We start from the raw sequence: 23145 nt of genomic DNA, 5'->3' as shown, positions 1-23145 counted from the left end.
TCACTTACATATAGACTTTCACCTACACACTTACTAACTTTTTTACTCTGATGCCTTAAAAATAAAAAATTAAAAAAAAAATGTTATGAAGAAATGTATTTATTATGTGTTGTACTGATAGGTGGACGCCTTTTCGAGATATCGCCATAAAGGTGGACCAAGGGTGACTCTAGAATTTATTTTGTACGATATGGGTATCAAATGAAAGGTGGTAATGACTATTTTAAAAGGGAATGGGCTTTAGTTCTATAGATGGACGCTGTTTCGAGATATCGCCATAAAGATGGACCAGGGGTGACTCTAGAATTTGTTTGTACGATATGGGTATCAAACGAAAGGTGTTAATAAGTGTTTTAAAAGGGAGTGGGCCTTAGTTCTATAGGTGGACGCCTTTTCGGAATATCGTTATAAAAGTCGACCAGGGGTGACTCTAGAATGAGTTTGTACAATATGGGTATCAAGTGAAAGGTGTTAATGAGTATTTTAAAAGGGCGTGGGTTTTAGTCCTATAGGTGGGTGCCTTTTCGAGATATGGGTATCAAATGAAAGGTGTTAATGAGTATTTTAAAAGGGCGTAGGCCTTAGTTCTATAGGTGGATGCCTTTTCGAGATATCGCCATAAACGTGGACCATGGGTGACTCTAGAATTTGTTTGTACGATATGGGTATCAAATGAAAGGTGTTAATGAGTATCTTAAAAGGACGTGGGCCTTAGTTCTATAGGTGGACGCCTTTTCGAAATATCGCCATAAAGGCGGACCAGGGGCGACTCTAGAATTTGTTTGTACGATATGGGTATCAAATGAAAGGTGTTAATGAGTATCTTAAAAGGACGTGGGCCTTAGTTCTATAGGTGAACGCCTTTTCGAAATATCGCCAAAAAGGTGGACCAGCGGTGACTCTAGAATTTGTTGTATTTTAAAAGGGCGTGGACCTTAGTTTTATAGGTGGACGCCTTTTCGAAATATCGCCGTAAAGGTGGGCCAGGGGTGACTCTAGAATTTTTTCGTGCGATATGGGTATCAAATGAAAGGTGTTAATGAGTATTTGAAAAAGGAGTGGGCCTTAGTTCTATATGTGGACTCCTTTTCGAGATATCGCCATAAACTTGGACCAGGGGTGACTCTAGAATATGTTTGTAAGATATGGGTATCAAATTAAAGGTATTAATGAGGGTTTTAAAAGGGAGTGGCCCTTAGTTGTATATGTGAAGGCGTTTTCGAAATATCTACCAAAATGTGGACCAGTGTGATCCAGAACATCATCTGTGGGGTACCGCTAATTTATTTATATATGTAATACCACGTACAGTATTCCTTCCAAGATTCCAAGGGCTTTTGATTTCGCCCTGCAAAACTTTTTCATTTTATTCTACTTAATATGGTAGGTGTCACAGCCATTTTACCAAGTTTTTTCTAAAGTTATATTTTGCGTCAATAGACCAATACAATTACCATGTTTCGTTCCTTTTTTCGTATTTGGTATATAATTATGGCACTTTTTTCATTTTTCGTAATTTTCGATATCGAAAATGTGGGCGTGGTCATAGTCGGATTTCGGCCATTTTTTACACCAATACAAAGTGAGTTCAGATAAGTACGTGAACTGAGTTTAGTAAAGATATATCGATTTTTGCTCAAGTTATCGTGTTAAAGGCCGAGCGGAAGGACAGACGGTCGACTGTGTATAAAAACTGGGCGTGGCTTCAACCGATTTCGCCCTTTTTCACAGAAAACAGTTATCGTCCTAGGAGCTAAGCCTCTACCAAATTTCACAATGATTGGTTAATTTTTGTTCGTCCTAGACAAATTAAATGAAAAAGGGCGGAGCCACGCCCATTTTGAAATTTTCTTTTATTTTTGTATTTTGTTGCACCATATCATTACTGGAGTTGAATTTTGGCATAATTTACTTATATGCTGTAAAGATATAAACTTTTCTTTTAAAATTTGATTTAAAATTTTTTTTTTTTAAAAAGTGGGCGTGGTCGTTCTCCGATTTTGCTAGTTTTTATTAAGCAGACATAAAGTAATAAGAGTAACGTTCTTGCCCAACTTCATCATGATATCTTCAACGACTGCCAAATTACAGCTTGCAAAACTTCTAAATTACCTTCATTTAAAAGTGGGCGGTGCCACGCCCATTGTCCAAAATTTTACTAGTTTTCTATTCTGCGTCATAAGCTCAACTCACCTACCAAGATTCATCGCTTAATGCGTATTTGGTAATGAATTATCGCACTTTTTCGATTTTGCGAAATTTTCGATATCGAAAAAGTGGGCGTGGTTATTGTCCGATATCGTTCATTTTAAATAGCGATCTGAGATGAGTGCCCAGGAACCTACATACCAAATTTCATCAAGAAACCTCAAAATTTACTCAAGTTGTCCTGTTAACGGACAGACGGACGGACGGACGGACGGACATGGCTCAATCGAATTTTTTTTCGATACTGATGATTTTGATATATGGAAGTCTATATCTATCTCGATTCCTTTATACCTGTGCAACCAACCGTTATGCAATCATAGTTAATATACTCTGTGAGCTCTGCTCATATGAGTATAAAAAGAGGGCAAAGTATTGATGACCTGTCACAACACAATGAAATACGACGTGAACGATATGCACGAAACAGATCTGCAAAACCACAGCGGCAAAGAAATCCAGCACGACCAAGACAAATACAACGTCGTGTTCTAGAAAATATGTATCGTGCTGCTTTTAATTACGATCCACAAATTGATTAGAGGATGCATGGATTAATGAGTGCGACATGTCCACATTGTGAAGCAGCTAAGTTTCTGGGTGAAATGGCTGGCTTGTGTTGTGCTCAAAGTGAAATTGCCGGCATTTGAGACTCCACCTTATCCATTGCACTCATTGATTTTTGGAGGATCACCAATGTCGAAGCATTTTATGAATCATATACAAGAATACAATTCATCATTTCAAGTGACTTCTTTTGGTGCTACAAAAATTATAAGAGACAATATCATGCCGACATTTAAGGCGATTACTTCATGTGGAATATCTAATTGTTCTGTGGATCTAAGTAACAGTTTCTACAATGTTTTTAAGGATTCTAATCCAACATCAAATTACATTGCATACACATTAAAGATTCAAGGTCAGATTTATCATCGAGCGGGTGCATTGTTACCATTTCCTGTGGCTAACCTTCAATTTTTGCAAATATATTTTATCGGAGATGAAAATCGTGAGTTGGATGAACGTGCACAATTGGCTCACATACAAAACGAGCGATTATTTGCGATCTCCAAAGAAATTTTCATCAGAACAATGAATTGGTGAAATGGTTCAGAACCGCTCTCGATCGTATGCCATCTTATAATCACAAAATCATAATCAGAGCGGATAAAACGCCTTTTGGTGAGTATGCCAGAAACTTTAATGCAATTGTAATTGCTGACGATCAGTTTCAATCACGCGATATTGTACTTCATCGTATAAATGAACAATTACAGCGTGTTTCGGAGCTTCATCACAGTTACGACGCATTACAATATCCAATTCTACATTGGAAAGGTGATGATGGTTATCACTTTAATATACCAATGATAGATGCAAGAACCGGTAAATAATATACTAATTATATTAATCAGATATTAAATCAAGTCGAGATGTTCAAAAGAAAATTAGTTCGATGAATTATTATTCTTATCGATTGATGATTCGTGCACAAGGACAAAATTACGTTCTGAGAGGTGGTAAACTTTTTCACCAATACATTGTAGACATGTATGCAAAAATTTAAACTGGACGTCTCAATTTCATCCGATTCAATAAAGCCAAAATGCGATCTGAAGAGTACATACATTTGCAAGATGCAATAGCGAATGATGCAAATGTGAATGATATCGGACGTCTGACGATATTACCAGCTTCTTATATTGGTAGGCCACGCCACATGCACGAATATGCACAAGATGATATGTCATATGTTCGAAAATACGACCGACCAGATCTTTTCATCACTTTTACGTGTAATCCGATGTGGAGCGATATAAAAATAATTTGTTCCACGTTTAGTCACCAACAGATCGACACGGTGTTACAGCACGTGTATTCCGGCAAAACTCGAAGGCAATAACACCGGATGATATTAATAGCGTCATACCAGCCTAAATACCATATCAAATCATCGATCCAGAATTATTTGAAGTGGTAAAAAAAACATAATTCACGGTCAATGCGGTGATATAAATATGAATTCACCATGTATGATCCATGGGAAATGTTGAAAGCGGTATCCGAGAGCATTAATTTCCGATACCATAACAGCCAATGACGGATATCCATTGTATCGACGTCGATCATTTGAAAATAATGGTAAAACGGCGATAATAAGAGTGCACAATCAAGACATCGAAGTTGACAATCGTTGGGTCGTGCCATATTAACCGATACCGTCAAAAGTTTTTCAGGTCCATATCAATGTTGAGTACTGTAACTCAGTAAAGTCTATCAAATACATAATAATATGTGAATAAAGGAAGTGATATGGCTGTTCTTAGAGTAGATGGTGAAAATATAAATGATGAAATCGCTCAATATCAAATGGGGTGATACATAAGCAGTAATGAAGCAGTTTGGCGTATCTTTTCGTTTCCTTTGCACGAAAGACATCCTGTTGTTGTCCAATTGGCAGTTCATCTGGCGAATGGTCAACGAGTTTATTTCGCTATTGAGAATGTACAGCAGAGAGCAGCACAACCACCAGCAACTACTTTAAGGGCTTTTTCAATTGTGTGAAATCGACACATTTGCCAGAAATTTGATATATGTTGATTTACTGCAATATTACACCTGGAATGCATCATCGAAAAAATTTCAACGGCGTAAACAAGGAACACCACAGTTGATGGTCATCTAGGTATTTTCCAAACAGATGCTTTGGGCAGGATGTATACGGTATATCCCAACAATGCTGAATGTTTCTATTTGCGAATGTTGTTGGTAAACTTTCGAGTACCAAAATCATTTCAGGATTTAAGAACAATTCACGATCATTTTTGTCAGACATATCGCGAAGCATGTCAGCTCTTGCATTTGTTAGAAGATGACACTCATTGGGACGCACCACTTAATGATGCATCGATTTCATCTCATCCACAGCAAATACGAATTTTATTTTCGATTATAATATCAACATGCATGCCATCGAATCCAATTGAATTGTGGAGTAAATATAAAGATTACATGACTGAAGATATTTTAATTCGGATGCGTCGTAGAGCAATGGATCCTGATTTGGTGATTACATTGAAAATGTACATTGAAGCTTTTATAATAATTGAAGATATGTGTCTTGCGATTGCCAATAAAGTATTGGGCAGTTAGCTTTGATTTCACCAAATCATCCAATGCATGATTTATTTGATCGAGAGTTGCAGCGTGAACAACAATTCGATTGTGACGATTTACGTACATTTGTTCAATCCAACATTACCAAATTGAACAATCAGCAAAAGTATATATATGACAAAGTCATGCAAGCTGTTTCTGACAACACTGGTGGATTATATTTTTTGGATACACCTGGCGGCACCGGAAAAACATTTGTGATATCATTGATTTTAGCAACTATTCGATCGCAACAGAAGATTGCTTTGCCACTCGCTTCTTCTGGAATTGCTGCAACTTTATTGGATGGAGGATGGGAAATTGCCATTGAACATACAGCTGGATGAAACTCCAACCTGTAATATATCCAAAAATTCAGCATTGGCAAAAGTTTTGCAACAAGCAACGTTTATTCTATGGGATGAGTGTAAAATGGCAAACAAAAAATCATTGGAAGCATTAAATCGAACGATTCAAGATTTACGTGGAAACCGTAGGATTTTTGGTGGTGCTTTAATTTTATTGTCAGGTGACTTTCGACAAACATCGCCCGTTATTCCACGATCAACACAGGCAGATGAGATCAATGCATGTTTGAAGTCTTCCCTTTTGTGGCGATACGTGAAAAAATTAACATTACACATAAAAATGCGTGTTCAGTTGCACAATGATCAGTCTGCAGAACAGTTGTCGAAGCAATTGTTAGAGATCCGAAATGGCAAAATTCCAATCGACAAAACAAATAGTTTGATTACATTGCCAAACAATTTTTGTACAATTATCCAATCAAAAAAGTATTAATTGAACGAGTGCTTCCAAATATTGTTCAAAATTACATTAATTACACGATTGGTTGAGAGAACGCGCAATACTGGCACCAAAAAATGTACATGTCAATGAAATCAATCATCATATACTGAAAAAATTGCCAGGTGTGGTGACAACATACAAGTCAGTGGATAGCGCAATGAATCAAGATGACGCAGTGAATTATCCATTTGAATTTTTGAATTCATTGGAACCGTCTGGTATGCCACCGCATTGTTTAAATTTGAAGGTCGGCTCATCAGTTATTTTATTACTGAATTTAAATGCTCCAAAATTGTGTAATGGAACAAGATTGAATGTAAAAAGTTGATGACGAATTTAATTGAAGCAACAATACTGGCCTGCAAAGCCAAAGGTGAAATTGTGCTTACACCGCGGATCCCACTGATACCAACAGACATGTCATTTGAATTCAAGCGTTTGCAATTTCCAGCGCCTGTCATTTGCTATGTCAGTCAACAAGGCGCAAGGACAAACGCTTCGAGTATGCGCATTGAATTTGGAGGAACCGTTCTTTTCGCACGGACAGCTATACGTTGCCTGTTCCAGATTAGGCATTCCAAATTGTTTCCGTCCATTGGAACCCGTGAAATTCCGAAAAGTTTCTTATCTGAACAATCGGTTGTATGAGATATATACTATATATACCTCCGATCTCTATGATTTCTTCAGACAACAATATATGCTATATACGTAAGTATTTGGTGAAATTTGAAGTTTCCAGCTGTTAAAATTGGGCTGAAATTGCGAAAATATATACATATACTATATATATATATATATTATATATACCACCATATATATACTATATATACCACCAATCTCTATTATTTTTTCACACAACAATATATGCTATATACGTAAGCAATTGGTGATATATGAAGTTTCAAGCTATTAAAATGGAGCAGAAATTGCGAAAAGTTTCTTATCGGTTGTATGAGATATATATTATATATACCACCGATATCGATGATGTTTTCAGACAAAAATATGTGCTATATACGTTAGCAATTAGTGAAATTTGAAGTTTCTAGCTATTAAAATGGGGCAGAAATTGCGAAAATTTTCTTATCTGAACAATCGGTTATATGAGATATATATTATATATGCCTCTGTTCTCTGCGATATTTCAGACAACAATATATGCCATATACGTAAGCATTGGGTGAAATTTGAAGCTTCTAGCTATTAAAATGGGGCAAAAAATGCGAAAAAATATATATATATATATATATACTAGATATATATACTATATACCACCATATATATACTATGTATACCACCATATATATACTATATGTACCACCGATCTCTATGATTTTTTCACACAACAATACATGCTATATACCTAAGAAATTGGTGAAATTTGAAGTTTCTAGCTATTAAAATGGGGCAGAAATTCCGAAAAGTTTCTTATCTGAAAAATCGGTTGTATGAGGTATATATTATATATGCCACCGATCTCTATACTTTTTCAGACAACAATATATGCTATATACGTAAGCATTGGGTGAAATTTGAAGCTTCTAGCTATTAAAATGGGGCAGAAATTGCCAAAATATATATATGTACTAGATATATATACTATATTGTAACGAATTTACTGCAAATCCTTTTATTTGCAACATTTTGCTAAGTTCGAATCTCTAAACTGTTGAATAAATAAATCCACTTTTTAATAATGCAAAATGGCCTTTATTAAAGTACTTCACAATAACACTTATATTTCGCTTACTGATAGCTTGCTTAACTCAAACTGATTGATAGCTTAAATGAAACTGAATTCTCGCGCCTTTACTGTCGCGGCCTTTTATACTTTTTGATTTCTCGTTGCATACTTCTAGGCTTTTCCATTCCAGAACATACTAGTTAGTTATCAGCTACAAAATCACCAGCCAAAACTATGTTTATAGCTTCTCATATGCGCGTGATTTGCCAATGTTTTGTATACGGTACACTACATCGTTGATCCGTTTTATAACATTGTATGGGCCTTCGCAATTACACTGTAATTTCGGGGACAAACTTCTTTTTCGTTGTGGGTTGTATAACAGTACCAAATCTCCCTCCAAGAAACCTTCCGAATTATTGTTCTCATCGTACCTGCGTTTCATCTTACTACTCATTATCCTTGATCGTTCCCCCACACTCTGTTGTTTGGCCAATGAACTATTTCGTAGAGCTTGCGCTGGACGGATTTGCTTTGCATAATCAGTATCGTTCCGACGCTTCACAATAGTAGTGTGCCCTGGCTTGAATTCTTTCTGGAAAATTCTTTCAGTGGTTTTAGTACGTCCATTAGGTTTTGTCAATGTCAGTGTTTTTGTCGCAGGTACCTTTGGTATGTTTTTTTTTGGCCCATTCATTCCATCAACCCTTACCGATCTGCTGCTTTTGACTTTTGCGGTTTTTGTCGAATCTCTTTCACCAGCACTCGATTACTGCTGAACCCTTTCTCCAAACTGAAGTTAAGTGGTATATCCTGGTTCTAATATCGCATCACCCTTCTCTGCTTATTAATCTTGATGTCATGGTCAACCAAGAAATCCACTCCCAATATAACTTCATCAACAATCACCGCCACAACGAATTTGTGTAAAACCATGACCTTCCCAATTAAGACTTCACAGATCACTTCTCCCCGGACTTGGTTATATTTACCAGTGACCGTACGCAACCTTGCTCCAGGTAAAGACTTTACTCTCCTGTAGACCAAATCAGATCGAATCAAGTAAGAGATGCGCCCGTATCAGTACACGTTCTTTGCCATCCACATTCCCTCTGACGGTAAGACTGCTCGATTTTCCACCAATTTGCGAAACAGATATTACAGGGCATTCAATAGCTTGATCTAGCTCTCGATCTCTACATCTTACTCGCTCTTGCTCATCCCCTCCAGATTTGTTATTAAGACCACTCATGCTGTTGCAACCACTAGCATCAAGATCGCAATGCCGTGCAATGTGACCGGGCTTCCCGCATTTGAAGCATTTGCTAACTTTTTCACTCCGCTTTTGCGATCCTTTCAGCGCCTCCAATATTACGTCTACCCACTCTGGCCTTTCTACTTCCACACGGCGTGCTTTGAAAACTGGCTTACACAGAAGCGACGCTGTTTCCTGAATCAGAGCTTGTGACACCGTTTTTCCGAATGTTGGCTTTGGGTTTGCGTATGTAGCTCGCTTTGTTTCGACGTCCCGTATGCCATTTATAAAGCTCTGAATCTTTACCCTGTCAGTGTATTCCACGGGTGCGTCCGCATTCGATAAATGTGCCAGCCTTTCAACATCCGACAAAAACTCTTGCAGTGTTTCACCAGGCCTCTGGAAGCGGTTCAGTAACCCCACTTGGTATATCTGTACCCTATCCTCAGTTCCGTATCGTCCCTCTAGAGAGCCCATCAATGCTTCATAACAGTTCCGTTCGCCCTCTGGAATAGTCTGTAAGATTTCGGCAGTTGGTCCTTTCAATGCAACGAAAAATGCAGCAACTTTATCATCCGCATTCCATTTGTTCACTGCTGACGTCTTCTCAAACTGAAGCTTGAATACGTGGAAAGGTACAGAACCGTCAAAGAATGGAGTTTTTACCTTCGGATTAGACGTTAAAGTGACTGGGCGGTTCCATTATAATTCCTGGATCCTATGTTTCATAGCATCCCTCTCTGCCTCTATTTTATCCTGTAGACCACTGAAGCCTTCATGAAACTGGGTTAGTTTTTCTTCCATATGCGCTTCCAGTTTAGATGATATACGGACTTCCTTCCTGCTATTCTAGTTGTGCGGAGATCTGAGATGATATCTGTGCTGAAATTTGTGCCGACATTTCGGAAATACGCGTATTTTGTGCTTCAATCTTAGATGTTATGCGTGTCTCTTGCGATTCCAGTTGGGATGCCATATTTGTGGATATTTGTGATGACATTTATGTTATGCGTGTTTCCTGGGTTTCCATTTTTGCCGATATCTGCGATAACAATGCCAATATCGCATTATTCTCGCCGCTTGCGACTGGACTCGGACTTCCGTTATTCTCTTAAATTTATGTTGTTGTCTCGTCCCCATCAGGATAAAAGACATACTCGTCCACATCAATTCCTTGCGACTCCATTACCTCTCGTAGCCATGCTTGAAGTTCGATCTTATTACCGGTTGTATTCAATCCACGGCTCTCCAACTCCTTCTTCAGTTCCTGGATCCTCAAATCACTCAACTTTGCCATGTCCCAGTTGTATTCGCAATCTTCGGAATTTATCCTCTTATTTGAAACCTTCTGCTAAGTTCGAATCACTAAACTGTTGAATAAATAACTCCACTTTTTAATAAAACAAAATAGCCTTTATTAGGGTACATAAGTATAACACTTATATTTCGCTTACTGATAACTTGCTTAACTCAAACTGATTGATAGCTAAAATGAAACTGAATTCTCGAGCCTTTACTGTCGCGGCCTTTTATACTTTTTGATTTCTCGTTGCATACTTCTAGGCGTTTCCATTCCAGAACTTACTAGTTAGTTATCAGCTATAAAATCACCAGCCACAACTATGTTGTCATATGCGTGCGAGTAATACTTGCACAAATTATTGACCTCTCTTGTGAGCACCTTAGATAAGATATATGCATGTGTTTGTGCGTTGCTTCTCCGCTGCATGTACATATGTGTAGACGTAATTATTGATTCGTTTATGTAGATACATAATTATTGATTTATGGATGTGCATGATATCACTGTTTAGCATCGGCTTAGAGATGACAGTACCCCTTAGTGTTGCTAATATTCGTATCAATATATACCACCATTTATATACTATATATACCACCGATATCTATGATTTTTTAACACAACAATATATGCTATATACGTAAGCTATTGGTGAAATTTGAAGTTTCTAGCTATTAAAATGGGGCAGTAATGACGAAAAGTTTCTTATATGAACAATCGGTTGTGGGGGATATATACTATATATACGATCGATCTCATCAATTATGTATATATATTAGAACACCCACAGAATTTATGGGATTTTCAAAAGTATCAAATTATTTTGCTCCCCACGCATTTTCTGAAAAAATGGGGATAAAAAATAAGATATGTAAAAAAATCTGGATATTGAAAAAATTCCATGGGAATTTGACATAAAGGCTAAATGTCTTTATTGGCTAATATCTCGTAAACCAGTAATTTTAGGGGAACTAATCAAATAAGGACTTTTATTTAGATTGGAGCCAGGAGTAAAGTGTCCATATAAATGTTGTACCTGCGAGTGTCCTTTCAAGGACTTTTAATAAGTCGAAATTAATTTTTTAGTTTTTATTTTTTTGTAATGGTCAAATGAAATGCATGCAAAATAATGGATTAGATAAGCTATACACCGTTTGTTATGATATTAACCACAGTTTCATTTTAACATTTCATTTAAATTTTATTAACATTTTTGCAATGGTGGGATAGCGTAAAACTAAGTAAAAACTGTTTTTAAATTTCTAAAAATATACAGAATGAGATAATTCAGGGGTAAAGTTCGCATCAACCTCGCTCCACATAAAAGACAAGATCTGTAAAAAAATCTGTAGTGAAAATATTCCATGCGCTTTTGACATAAAGGCTAAAAATGCACTAAAATTTATATATGTCTTTATTGGGTAACATATCGTAAACAAGTGTTTTATGGAGAAATAATATCATAAAGACTTTTATTTAGAATTACATCAGGAGTAAATTGCCCATATAAATTTTTTACCAGCGAGTGTCCTTTTAAGGACTTTTCATAAGTCAAAGATTTTTTTTTACGAATTCTTAAAAAATAGTTTATTAAATAAGCTATTTTTGCCAGTAAACCGGTACTAAATTGTCACAAAGGGCTTGGAAATATATTTATAATAAACGTGGATTGTAATTGGGAGCTCTAAGCCAAGAAATTTATAATAAAAATAATTCTGATAAGGTAGCACAATGGAAAACGAATCTAGAAGCGTGTTCTTAATTGGTAAGTCTTTGAAACTAAGTAAATATAAGAAAATAAATAAACAAATTGTTCTGTATAGGAAAGGTGTTGATTGTATTTTGTTATTTAATGCAAAAAAAAAGAAAAAGTGCAAAAGGCAGTGCTTTATTTTTGGCAGAAAACTAATCAATTTATACGAAAAATTCGAAATTCCCGTGAAATGACGTGACAGAGTTGAAAGAATAATCCTACTAAATTATAATAGCTATAAAATTAGAACTGTGCCCCTGAATTATCTCATTCTGTATGTTTTTAGAAATTTAAAAACCGTTTTTACTTAGTTTTCCGCCATCCCACCATTGCAAAAATGTTAATAAAATTAAAATGGAATGTTGAAATGAAACCGTGGTTAATATCCACCAAACGGTGTATAGCTTATCTAATCCATTATTTTGCATGTATTTTATTTGACCATTACAAAAAAATAAAAAATTAAAAATTAACTTCGATTTATTAAAAGCCCTTGAAAGGACACTCGCAAGTACAATAATTATATGGGCAATTTACTCCTGACTCCAATCTAAATAAAAGGCCTTATGTCATTAGTTCTACTAAAATTGCTGCTTTACCTGATATTAGCCAATAAAGACATATACAATTTTTTAGTGCATTTTTAGCCTTTAGGTCAAATTTCCATGGAATTTTTTCACTACATATGGCCAGATTTTTTTACAGATCTTATTTTTTATCCCCATTCTTTCAGAAAATGCGTGGGGGGCGAAGAAAATTAGCACTTTATTTCTGTGGGTGTTCTAATATATATATACGAAAGCATATGGTGAAGTTTGAAGCTTAAATCTGTTAAATTGAGGAAGATATGACAAAAATCCTCTTTTTCTGAAAAATCGGTTGTATGGACGATATACGCTATAATGGTCCGATCCGGCCAGTTCCGAAAAATGTCTAATCGGACACCTAAATACGCCCGCTCACCAAATTTTATCAAGATATCTCAAAAATTGGAGGACTAGTTTGCATACAAACAGACAGACGGAGAGACGGACATGGCTAAATCAACTCAGCTCTTCAATCTGATTATTTCGGTATACTTAATGGTGGGCCTATCTATTTTCCTTTAAGGACTTACAATTTTGAGATTCGTGCCAAAGTTAATATACCATTTCATTTTCATGAAAGGTATAATGATTTGGTCTCATTAAATTTACCATGTGAATAGAGAATATCATTAGCCCTAACAATTAACGATGGTTTATGCAAAATATCAAATATGCAACTATTTCCGTCCAACGAAATTATTGTGGGTCAACACAAGAAAATCAATAATAACAAGTAAAGGTGTCTAAATTCGGTTGTAACCGAACATTATATATTCAGCGTGACCTTCAATTGCACATTCCATTTCAGATAAATTACTTTTCTACATAACACATGGAACCGTCCGTTAAAAAAAAATGTCTCCCCATTTTCTTTTACACTTAAACTTGATAAGTGAAATATCATTGAAAAAAATATTTAAAATGGGCGTGACACCGCCCACTTGTGATAAAATAAATTTTACAAATATTATTAATCATAAATCAAAAATCGTTAAACCTATCGTAACAAAATTCGGCAGAGAGGTTGCCTTTACTATAAGAAATGCTTTGAGAAAAATTAACGAAATCAGTTAAGGACCACGCCCACTTTTATGTAAAAGATTTTTAAAAGGGTTGTGGACGAATAAAATAAACTATATATTTGCAAAAAAGAGCTTTATATCAATGGTATTTCATTTCCCTGGTGGATTTATACCAATAAAGAAGGAAAACTTCAAATTTTAAGAAATGGGCGTGGCACCGGCCCTTTTATGACTAAGCAATTTTCTATGTTTCGGGAGCCATAACTCGAAGAAAAATTGTCGGATTATAAGAAAATTTGGCACACAGATTTTCTCTATAGCACGAAATATTCCTAGAAAAAATGGACGAGATCGGTTCAAGACCACGCCCTCCTTTATATAAAAGATTTTTAAAAGGGTCGCAGACGAAGATAATAAGCTATATCTTAGCGAAAAAGAGCTTTGTATCAATAGAATTTTACTTTTAAATTGAGTTATAACATTAAATCGCAAAAACTAAAATTTTTGAAAATGGGTGTGGTCCCGCCCCTTTTGTGACTAAGCAATTTTCGATGGGAGTCATAACTCGAAAAAAAATTAACATATCGTAATGAAATTGTGTACACATATTTTCCCTCTTGCAGAAAATATTTCTATTAAAAATGGACGGGATCGGTTAAAAACCACGGCAACTTAGATATAAAACAAATTTTAAGGGGTCGTAGACTAGAATAATAAACTATAACTTAGCAAAAAATGGGCTTCAATCAATGATATTTCACTTATCAAGTTTTATTGTAAAAGGAAATGGGGAGAAATTTTTTTTTAAATGGGTGGTGCCACGTGTTATGTAGAAAAGTAATTTATCTGAAATGAAATGTGCAATTGAAGCTCGCGCTGGGTATATAATGTTCGGTTACACCCGAACTTAGACATCTTTACTTTTTTCAAGATGATTTTTTGTTTTATTTCGTTGATTTGCTGCTTTAAGATCTGATGGTAATGCTCGGTATGAACTCACACCGGTTTTGAAAATTTTTTGATTTGTTTGCAGCATTTTTTGATTCACAACATTCTATCTTAAAAGTTTTTTAAAACACCAAGTTTTTACTGCACCACGCGGTAACTTTGTTAAGCGATTTGACGAAAACACATTTTTTGTCAAAAGGGTTTTTTTTCAGTATTATTACTACGCTTTGCATGTGTCTTCATTGCATCACATACATAAAATGTTTTTTAGCCAAAAGCTTTTTTTTTCTCTGCACCACGTGGCGATATAAATTTTTTTGGCAAACAAATTTTTTGTAACAAGTATTCCGCAAAAGGTTTATTGGGCTTGAGTGTTTGAGCTACTACACCTCACATAATGTTTGTTTTATAAAGCGCATTTTTCTCACATGTAATGTTTCTTGTTGGCCGTTGTTTTATAAGGAGCAAACTATATGTATATTTTTTAGGTAATGTTTGTTGTTGATGGCCGTTTAATTTTATAAAGCGCAAACTGTTTTTTCCACACATGTAATGTTTGTTGTTGGCCGTTGTTTTTAAAGCGCAAACTATATATTTTTTGGCACACAATTAATGTTTGTTGTTTAATTTTATAGAGCGTAAACTATTTTTTTGGGCACACAAGTAATGTTTGTTGTTGTTGGCCGTTTAATTTTATAAAGCGCAAAATATTTTTCTGGGCACACAAGTAATGTTTTTTGTTGTTGGACGTTTAATTTTATAATGCGCAACTATTTTTTCTCACATGTAATGTATGTTGTTAAAGCGCAAACTATTTTTCATTTTTCACATGTATTGTTCTTGTCGGCCGTCTAATATAGTGCAAATTTAATGTTTCTTTTTAGCCGTAGCACAAGCAAAAAAGTTTTTTTGTTGTTGGGTCACGTAAGCCACTTGAGTTGGGCGCCAGTTAGTGCAAGGTGTTTCCAGGGTACATTTTTTTTATCTCTTTGGTCACCAATTTTTGATCTCTTGATTTGGCACTGTTGTACTTCATAGGTATAAAAAAAGCGTATTAGCTGCCAAAGAAAACTGCTAAAAAACTATAATTTATAGTAAGTTCTTACAAGAGCTATTGTTTTTGTAAAAAAACCTCCATGGTTTCTCAAATTTTTTTGATAATGTTGTAAAATTTGTTTTAAGTTGCCGAAGTACAAAGCAAAAAGCAACCATGTACGAAGAAAAACAAATTCTCCTGTTCTTGCTTGTTTACAATAAAATTGCATAGATATTATTGTAGTGGGTGGATTATAGATTAAAACAAATGCATTTTGAGAGTTACTTCTGCACTTCGGCCCTCGTTATGGGGTTACATATCCAAGCGGTAAGTAATTAAGCAATATATATTGGCAGACCTTTATTTCATTAAAGTTTTTTAGCTACTGACAGATTTACAAAAAATTATGCATCTTGAAGGACCTTGAAAAAATGGTGGTATATGTGATTGCTAAAATCCACGAGACACTCTCATTTATGCAGCAAGTATAGATACCAGAGCTATTGAATCAGCGACAAGATTACTTGCCGATATAACTTTGCGTCCACTTCTAAAACTCCATATCGGGAGGGGTGTCAAAAGACGCGCTTTGGGCCTAGAATCACGAACCCGAAAGCGGAAATTAAGAATTTTATATCTTTCCGGAGATATTTGCAAACAAAATTGAAAAGTTGCATGTGGTTGTAATTAGATGATTTTGGTGTAGCCACAAAAAAAACTGTGGGTAAAAGTGTTTTGCGCGGTTGTAGTTTTGGTATCCAAACCGGTGTTGGAGCCACCTAGGGTAATTTTTTATAAGCGCGGCCGCCAACTCAGAAATGTGTTCTGGCAAAAAACACTATGGATCCCACCACGGGTCTCAGAGCGCTCGGGCCATTTTTCGTTTTTTTGGAAATATCTTTTGACAGAAATACAATTTTCAGTTAATGGGCCTGGGTTCAAAATGCGCCTTTTGGCACCTCTCCCAATATTTTTGGACGAGGATTAGCAGTTGTGAGCTAAAGTAAAGTATTACCAAAAATATTGTTGCTTAATAACCCCACCCGGTTATGTATGAGTGAGAAGTGCTCAGAATACTATGATTCACGAAATATTTTTTTTTTTTGACCATGTACCAATCAATTGTTTGCTGAGTAGCACGCAAAGGTTCATGAATAAAATATTCGAGTGTTTTTGGAGTCAAGTAAACAATGTTGTTCAGTTATTATCTTTTTCGTTGGTGCGAATGTAAAGCAGAATATTATATCCAGCAGCAGTGTTTCAGTGTATTGTACATATAAAAAACTGATAATGGCAAGCCAAACATACCGCAGAAAATATTTGTTGACCTAAGAATGTACCTGAATATATACATATATTCAAAATAGAGAAGACAAAATATGGATATGCACCGTCTACCTTCTTCAAGTGTTCGCATATTCTTCGTGCTGGTCACTATAGTTGCGAACATGTCAGCCCATGGTAAGGTTAGCTTGTCAGATGAGAGCGGAGAATGTACTGCTCTCACATCAGAACACGATTCATCTTCGACGCACTGTGCCAATAACGATTTTAAGGAATCGCAGGAAGATATCGCTCGGTATGATCATTACAGTGTCTACAAGGTTGAAATAGATACATATCAGCATGCCGATCTATTCCAAAAACTAGAAGAGCAAATTGATAGCTTGAATTTTATAGGACATGCTCGAGAGGTGGGCCAGAAGACCTCGATATTGGTTGCTGCGCACAGGGTGGCTGACTTAGCGGACTTATTACGTACGTATGCCGTGAAACGTCGTATCTTGGTGAGTTATAGTCTAAAAGTGTGTGCGCTAAATTTTAATAATTTTTTTTTAGACATAAAACTTTCAAGAGAAAATCGATCATAATATGAAGGAACCGCGGCTTCTGCATTCGATTGGAAACACTTTTTACATTTGCAAGCGATCTATGCATGGTTGGAATATATGATGGCACAGTACCCTAATGATGTTTCACTTGTTGACATGGGTATTAGTATGCAAGGTGTTCCCATAAAGGGCTTGAAGCTGTCGCGCAATGCTTCAAATAAAGCAATATTCATCGAGAGCGGTATTGATGTACGCGAGTGGATCGCTCCTGTGGCAGATACGTATATAACTTTTAGCATCCAAAGAAAATAATATAGACAAATTGGCAAACAACTATGATTGGATTATATTCCATTGCATCAATCCGGATGGACATGTGGCGTAAGAATCTGCAGTTAATTGGCACCTGTCGCGGTGTTGATTTAAATCGTAACTACGTGAATAGCACTGTGGTGGCAGTATGGATTGGGCATATAGCAAGATGAAAGTGCCAATTGCTTATACTTTCGAGCTGCGAGGACCACCTGATAGTCCAGACATGTTTATACTACCAGCTAATAAAATAGAGGCTACAGCCAAAGAGGCATTTGTTGCAATAAAAACAATTGTGGAAGGTGCTACCGATAAAGGGTATTTCAACTAAAGCATTGAAATGCATGTACCTTTAATTATATGTACATGTATACATATATCTGCCGTGAATGCTTACTCTGCGTTATACTTATCTCTCTTATTAAATCCAATAAGCAACTAGTTAAAATACATAATAATAATGATAGTAAATCGATTAACACAGTGGCATCAGTATGGGTTTAAGCAGCAGCCTGCACAACAACGGAAGCTGTTTTACAAATGATGAGGTTATTACACGTGAACTTGTTAACATGGCTAGTGAACCAAGCAAAGATAAAGTAAACCACTCTGAAATACAACTTCAATCAATGCTTTTAATGAACCTCGAATCAAAACCAGTTGCAAGTGAAGATGTTGGTAGGCAAGTTTTAGCCACAGGTCATCGTAAACGGCCTGAACATTTCATTCGCGAGATCGGTAAATAAAATTCGAGTGTTTTTAGTTTGGTTTTATAACATGTTATTTTTTTTAGAAAAAATCAACCAAGCTGATATTCAGCGAGTAGCCCACCGACTTTTAACTACACCTCCATCAATGGCTGTCGGAGGTGATATAGGTAAATTACCAGAAATTAAGGACGTACAAAATGCACTTAATAATGGTGTGCGCTTATCATCACGAATACTTTCCTTGTTTAAGTAAGTTCCTGTGATTTATCGAAGCCGGTAATAATTACACTGGTTTACAGCCAAAATGCACCAGAGACCCCATTATGAAATTCCTATATAAATCACTCCCTGATTTCGAAAATCAAGGTTATTTTTAATTCTATGGTAACGGTTTTGAGATATTTACGAATAACGGTTTTGTCCAAACAAAAAAAAAATGGGTGCACTTAATCATATATATCTCAATAACGAATGGAGCAATTCCAAAACGGTTTGAAGCTTTTAAAAGGTAATAAATTTAAATAATTTATTATAAAAATAAATAATTTTCTATAAACTGTGCATACAACACTTTTTGCAGATTCAAAGATAACGAACAATCATTACGGATTTCGTTCCCTTTTTTTTTGTAAAAATATAAAAAAATGTGTACTTTGCGTGGAAGGATCTCGAAAACTTTTTATTTTTTTCTGTTTTGTTACAAAAAAAAATAAGCTTTTATTAAACAAAATCGATGAACTAATACAAAAGTTATAAGCATTCAAGTAAATATATCCATTTAATACTTAAGTACCCTACTGGTACATATGTGATAGTATTCGTATATCAGTTAGCGAATACACACACTTTATAGCAAATTTTATTACCTTTTAAAACCTTCAAACCGTTTTGGAATTTCTCAATTCGTTCTTGAAATATATATGATTAAGTGGACCCAATTTTTTTTGGAAAAACCGTTATTCGTAAATATCTCAAAAACGTCACCATAGAATTAAAAATAACCACGATTTTCGAAATCAGGGGGTGATTTTATATAGGAATTTCATAATGGCGTCTTTGGTGTAGAAAAAAATTGGATTTTTTTATATAGTGTTATATGCCTTATGGACAACAAAACAGATGCGTAAGACCGGGAAGTTCTGTAAAATATTTATCTATGTCTAAATAAAACGTTATTAATGAATTAAATTAAGAATTATTTAAGCTAAAAATTTATAATAGTACAATATTCCTATGGATTTTTTTACAACCATGTTTTACTGTGGAATTTTGGTATAGCAGGAATATTGGCCACACATTTTTATACTCAGCTAAGCCCGCAAAGTATATTAACCATATATGTATGTAATACTATACAACTATATTAAATAAAAAACTCAGAGTTTATCAATTATCGCTTTATTTATTATGCTTGCTTTTCCACACCACCCAGGAGGCTGCAATTTAGGCGCGTACCCGATTTTTTAGTACATTTTTTTGGGTGTTCGGTTCCCCTGTAGGCTTATTTTCACTCGTATAAATAACATACATAATATTTACATTAATATGTGAAAAAAACTACTTGTTAACAAAAATTGCACATTTCAAGCAAATATAACTACTTAATAAAAATAAATCAGGTACCTAATTCAAAAATTTATATTTACAATATATACAAATTCACCCACAGCGAAGCCCTATAAACTCTTCCCAGAAATATCAGAAAGGTGGGGAGAAGGGTGGGGGCTCTTGCTAAAAAAATACCCAAAATCTGCATAAGAAAAATTTAAGTTTAAGGTTTAGAATTAAAAGAAAAAAATGTAAGCTCTTTTCAAATTTTTAAATCAAAATATAAAAAAATACGATTCTATTAACTTATTCCTCGCAAAACTTCGGACTAAAGCAGACAGACCCCCAGATTGAAAGCTGGCATTAATTGCGCTTTAAAACATCAAATTCTCTATTTTTTTAATTTGACTCATTAGCCTTTTTATTAAAATACTTTACTAAAAAGTATGTTCTAATTATAATAAAAACAATTTTAATGACATCTGGGTTGGAATTTTTGCAACAAAAATAATGATCAACATCCACCATCTTCTCAAATAGTATTTGGGAAAATCCGACTCTATGGCAGGTGGAATCGAAATTGTCTGAAAAGCGTGAAGAGGAAGTCTTTTTCACTTATATCACCATCGGATATGGGTAAAGGCATTGAACATTTATGCATTTTGAAATATTTGAAATATAAATAACCGCAAAAATATATAAAGGCACTTCGATGAAGAAAACTGCTTTCATCTATATCAACATATACGTCAACTTGAACGTTTTGAAAAGAGCTTGGGGTGGACCTAGGAAGACCTTAAAAAGTCTGCCAAGAGGTGTCGCGGACCAAATCGTCATTACATGCTTGCTCAAGGGTGCTAGTCGAAAGTGATGCCCCGAGATCAGGAAGCAATACGCAACTTCCTCTATCAACACATCTTATGTATCCTACGCCCCAGGCTTGTCTAAAAAGGTATGTAAAACGCTGTGGAGTTATTTTTGGATTAAAAGACCCACCTCTACGGATGTGTCCGAAAAAATTCTTTAGTTTGTCCTGATTTAATTACCGTTTCATTAAATGAGTAAATCCCTCACGTGACCAAAATCGCCAAAATATCGCAAGCTACTTATATTGATGAGTCACCCCTTAATGAATTGAAAGCAATTTGTGATATCATGATCTACATTACTACCAGCAGATCCGGCAGATGTTGTTCTGCCCTAAATTTGGCATACCTGCATACATTTTAAAAAGCCTTTTCCGTCTAACTCTCCCTCCCCCTCTTCACTTTTCCTAATCCTTTTATTCACTCCTCCCCCGCCTTTTTCGCTTCATCTATCTCCATCTAGATAAAATATATACAGAATAGAATTTATACAGAGTAAATTTGATTGCATACATATAAAAATGATGAACGCAATTTTGCAAACAAGTTTCAAGTAACTGGTACTTCAAATTTGAAACAGAGGGTTGAACAGTATATCACGGTTTAGCGTTCTTTGCTTAATTTCGAATTACAAATTTAATTTAGTTAAAAGGTATTTTTAATACCAAGAAACGAGTCGCAGACGTCTAAATTTTTACAGTGTTTATTAAAATCACGACATAAACAGTGAAGTGGTTCATGCATTTCATAATTCGACCTGCATGTAGCAAATGGATTGAAAATGTCTAGATGGCCTAATAGGAACGTTAAACTTAATTTCACCAAGCAAAAATGGACTATTTATTGACCCTCTTATTAATTTAACAATAAATAAGACATCAAGCATCTCCCTGCGGCTCTGCAATGTAGGTAGCTGTATTAGTTTTAACCGGCTGCAATAGGGGCGAATATTTTTAGAAGGATCCCATGGTAAGTGTTTTAAAGTGAAAAGCAAAAATTGTTTCTGGACCGATTCCAGCTTGTCAGAATGAACGTGATAACGCGGATTCCAAATTATTGAAGCATATTCCAAAGTAGGTTTTTGTAACGTATGGGTCATTAAATTCTTTAGACCAACGTTTAACGAAAGCCAAAGTACCTTTAGCGCTATTCACGCAAGATTCAATATGAAGTTTAAAATCGAGTTTTGGGTCCATTGTAACACCTAAATCAATAAAATTAGAGACTTGCTTGATTACATAGTCGCCAATAACATAATCATTGGATTGGAAGGACTTCCTTGTAAAACACATGAACTTACATTTTGGTAGGTTTAGTGACATGGCGTTTACATTACATCAGTCACCAAGACTATTCAGATCAGCCTGAAGACATGCCCTATCCACGGGTGAACGGATAGGCATTACAAGTTTGACATCATCAGCGTACATCAACGGCTTGCAGCTCTTCAAAACACTAGGAAGGTCATTAATGAACAACAGGAACAAAATCGGACCAAGATGGCTGCCTTGGCGAACACCAGAAGTTACTTTTATGAACCGAGACCAACAATTATTAAATATAATTGTTTGTTTTCTTTCCCTCACATAAGAAGAAACCCAATATAGAAGCGACGGAGGAAATCCTAACCGATCAAGTTTGAATAAAAGTATAGAATGACAAACTTTATCAAATGCCTTACTAAAATCAGTAAAAATAACATCAACTTCACAACTAGTCTTAAAACTGTTGGATACAAAGGTTGTAAACTCGAGCAAGTTGGACACCGTTGATGTACCCTTGTAAAAGCCGTGTTGTGAAAAGTCAATTAATGAAGATACTCTAAAAGGAATCTGTTTTGTGATAATCTATTCAAATAGCTTAGGAATAGTGTTGAGTTTGGCTATTCCTCTATAATTTATAACCCACGTTCTGCTTCCATTTTTATGTAGTGGTATAATGAATGATTTTTCCACTTCTTGGGGAATACCCCTTGCTTCAGGGACGCATTAAATAAACAGGTTAGAGGTCGATATAAAATAAAAAAATAATATGGAGTACTCGCTATGGACCAACCGAGTGCTCCAAAGTTAACCACAATTCATACAAAAAATATGGTCCAATTAACATTGC

At 35.4% G+C, this 23145-nt stretch overlaps 1 pseudogene; it reads left to right on the top strand.

Moving 5' to 3' along the window:
- Positions 1-17144: 17144 nt before the first annotated feature.
- Positions 17145-18082, top strand: LOC137236289 (zinc carboxypeptidase A 1-like; annotated as a pseudogene).
- Positions 18083-23145: the final 5063 nt, after the last annotated feature.

Source organism: Eurosta solidaginis, unplaced genomic scaffold, assembly GCF_040869045.1.
Source record: "Eurosta solidaginis isolate ZX-2024a unplaced genomic scaffold, ASM4086904v1 ctg00001682.1, whole genome shotgun sequence".
Classification (NCBI taxonomy): Eukaryota; Metazoa; Arthropoda; class Insecta; order Diptera; family Tephritidae; genus Eurosta; species Eurosta solidaginis.
This window is presented reverse-complemented; position numbering and strand designations above follow the sequence as displayed.